General features: G+C 48.7%; 1 protein-coding gene across 1 annotated transcript in view; it reads right to left on the bottom strand.

The window, feature by feature from the left end:
- The window catches only part of Nfyc (nuclear transcription factor Y, gamma), an 84,344-nt gene extending 80,899 nt beyond the window's left edge, over nucleotides 1-3,445 (bottom strand). Inside the window, exon 1 of the mRNA XM_013016913.1 lies at nucleotides 3,176-3,445. The gene's annotated coding sequence lies outside the window, so the exon portion shown is untranslated. The remainder of the gene's footprint in view (nucleotides 1-3,175) is intronic.
- Nucleotides 3,446-3,688: the final 243 nt, after the last annotated feature.

The raw sequence follows: 3,688 nt of genomic DNA, 5'->3' as shown, positions 1-3,688 counted from the left end.
GAAGGAAGGAAGGAAGGAAGGAAGGAAGGAAGGAAGGAAGGAAGGAAGGAAGGAAGGAAGGAAGGGAAGGAAGGAAGGAAGGAAGGGAGGAAGGGAGGGAGGGAGGGAGGGAGGGAAGGAAGGAAGGGAAGGAAGGGAAGGAAGGGAAGTTTTTCCCTCCCATTCTCATCCACAAGTTGTATAGTTCATTTTCAACATAGTGTCTACTGAGTACCATTACTGCATTTTTCTACCCTTTGTCCTCTATTTCTCTGCCCCTTTTATCCTCCAAAGACAGATAAAGACAAAAAAGTAAACAAAAACGACAAAGAAAAAATCTTCTTGTTTCCATTTCCTGGAGTTTGCTTTTTACTGGTTATTTTCCAGGTCACTCTACCTAGAAAATAACCAATCCTTACCGTCTTTTTCCCCTGTGTCACCAGGTGCACACCATTTCACCCAGTCACTGTGCTTCCCCTGAAGCTACAATAATAGGCTCAACATTGCACCAAGCCATTCATTCGCTGAGATGGAGTCTCATAAACTTTAGTGCCCAGGCTGGCCTCAAACCATAATCTCCTGACCTCTACCTCCCAAGTAGTAAGGATTACAAGCTTGAGTGACCATGCCTGGACACTTAATAAACAACACTCATTCAGTCCTTGCTGGCTCACACCTGCCTATAATATTAGCCACTCACGAGGCTGGTATTTGATTATCACAATTTAAATCTAGCCCAGGCAGATAAGTCCTTGCCACTCTTACCTCCAATTAACCACCAAAATGCCACAAATGGCTCAAAGTGGTAGTGCACTAGCCTTGAGCACAAAAGCTGAAGAATAGAGCCCAGACCTGATTTCAAGCCCCAAGAGCAAAAGAAATAAACAAAGAAAAAAGAAATAAGATAATCTACTTGGAATGCCATGTACCTGAGGGATGGCTCAAGTGGCAGAGTACCACTAGCACAAGACTGAATTCAAAATGCCAGTACTGCCAAATTAAAAAAAGCCAGGTGCCAGTGGCTCACGCCTATAATCCTAGCTACTCAGGAGGCTGAGATCTGAGGATCACAGTTCAATGCCAGCCTGGGCAGGAAAGTATGTAAGACTCTTATCTCCAATAAACCACCAGAAAACCAGAAGGAGTGCTGTGGCACAAGTGGTAGAGCACTAGCCTTGAGCTGAAGAGCTGGGGGACAGTGCCCAGGCCCAGAGTTCAAGCCCCATGACCGACAAAAAACAAAAACAAAAAACAGGAGACAGTCCCTTAGAAACAAGCTCTCTGAGAATTTGACTAGAAGACTTACATTCAAAGTTTAGGTAGAACTATGTGTTTTGGCACTAGGAAAATAGGTTTCAATTCCAGCTTAAGTACTTACTGAGAGAAACTGGACATGTATCTGCAATTCTCATTCTCTACTAACTTCCCCTTCACTCTTGAAATTGAGTTGCATATTCACATAAGTGACCAAATTTTGAAAAACACAGCTGTTTCTTGAAATTGTTATGAAAATGTTAAGTGCAACATCTATCTAAAGCTAAAAAGAACCATTTAAAGACTAGAAAAAGAAGTTTACAACAAATGCTTCCACGAACCCCAAATCTTGAGGAGGAGCAAATGTATACCAATACAAGCAATAGTTCAATGGAAAAGGAATGAGCCCCTTAACAAGCCAACTCTAACAAACTTGACTGAAACAAAAGCTTTTTGAAATAGGAACCAGAAAGTGTTGACAAATCCTCTTCAGGCAAGATGCAAGATGGTATGCATTGGTTTATTTTATTGGGGGGAGGGGGGTGTTATGTAATCAAAGTTCAAAGTACAGGACTGAGGGCATTGCTCAGATGGTACAGAACCTTGCCTAGCAAGCATGAAATCTTTAGTTCAATCCCCAGGACCAAAAAGAATTGAGTACATATGAGAATTTCTTTAGGCATATATAAAAGGAAAAAAAACAAGATCCATAATCCCTAGTTAGCTCTTCCTCCTAAGGGGGAAAAGAACAATATCCACTAACAGTCAAGTACATAAACAGAGCTGGAAAATACAGCACTGACCTATATGTATCCTTCCTAGAAGAGAAAACGTTCATTCACATATCAAAACTGGGATGGTCTTAAGATCCAAGATCTCTAACTGCTCTTGATATATATCTCAAGTATGCAAACTTTCCCCAAAACGCTAGAAAGTTCTGCATCATATTTTCTCACTTATAGCTGATAGTACTTAACACTGTGCTTAAGCTTGGCACCAGTCACTACCACTCAGCACTCGTGGATCAAATAGTATCTAGAATCCCTCTCTCCCCAATTACCTGGATCCTAGCATCATATCCCAGGTGTGGTAAGTGGACTCCAGGGCTCTGTCAAAACCTATGGGTTTTTTTTTGTTTTGTCTGTTTTTGAAGTTCACGCTCTACCACAAAATCCCTAATCTGTTTTGGTCCCTGGAGCTCAAATGCCCTTCTCTTCCCATATCCAGTACTACAACCAGAGATTTCAGAATCACTACAAATGAGGTGACACTCCATGCCTGCCACCCCTTGATCTGGAAATCCTTTCTCGATCCGTAAATCAGGTGCCAGGATTTCCACGCCTGGGAGGAACCTCAGAGTCTTGCATGTCCCTATCCTGTACATATATGTACCAGGGAGAGCGCCTCTAGGATTAGAAGCACACCCCAGTGCAGGCCATTACCCAGGTCACCGCCAAAGGGCCTGCCAGGCCACCACCCTCTCCTGGGATTTCCAGCTTCGCCTCAGGCCTCCTCCTCACGCCTCCACCACAAGTGCCATGGCCCCCACTAACTACCCCAACCCAAGCCCGGCCCGTGCCCACAGCAGCCCATCCAGCATCACCCCCAAGGCCGCAGCCGTCACGACCAATAAGGTGTCAGGTCCGCGGCCTCCCCGCCACCGACCAATCACGAGCGAGCCCCCCCGCCATCGCCTTCCGCCAATGGGAGAAAGCCCGCGGGCCCGGTCGACCAGGCGCACCGGCCCCGGGAGCGCGGCGGCGGCGGAGGCGACTGAGGAGGGCTCGGCGACAACACAACATGGCGGCAGCAGTGCGGAGCGAACTGCAGCGGCGGCCGCGGAGGGAAGTGAGGTCTCCGCCAAAGGCGGGAAACGCTTCCCCTCCCCTCCCCCCGCCGCGCCCCCTTCGCCCTCCGTCCCCAAGCTCCCGCGCACTCACACCTCAGCTCCGGGGTCTCGGGACGAGCAGGAGCCGCCCCCGCTCTCCTGCGGTGTCCGGCAGCGCAGAGGCCCGGGCACGGCCGAGGGGCGGGGAAGCGTGTGTCACGGAGAACGGAGCGCGCGGAGCGGGGTCACAAACAAGATGGCGGCCACGCCGTTCGCACCGTCTCTCCTCTCCCCTCCCCCTCCCTGGGCGCCTTGACTTCCAGTATTGTGTGGTGCGCAGAAGCTGAGTGGCCCGAGGTCTCGCGAGAATTGGGGAGGAATGACTGTAGGCCGGAGTGAAAGGATCGCTTTGAGTCTCCTGACTCCGCCCCTTTCTCTCGGGCATCCGGAGGCGTTGCCTGGTGACCTCTGCGGGCGTTCTGCCCCGGGGATTTCTGCAGAGCGCTCGATTTTGAATTTTAGAGAATAAGTGATTATAGTTTTGTTTTTTTTTTTATTTTCAGTTTGGAGAGGAAGAAGGATGATGAGGACCGAAGGAAGACCTCGGTTGCCCGGTTGAACTTGTTG

This window comes from Dipodomys ordii, unplaced genomic scaffold (assembly GCF_000151885.1).
Source record: "Dipodomys ordii isolate 6190 unplaced genomic scaffold, Dord_2.0 Scaffold33, whole genome shotgun sequence".
Classification (NCBI taxonomy): Eukaryota; Metazoa; Chordata; class Mammalia; order Rodentia; family Heteromyidae; genus Dipodomys; species Dipodomys ordii.
The sequence above is the reverse complement of the archived record's forward strand: the minus strand, read 5'-3'. Positions and strand labels throughout refer to the sequence as shown.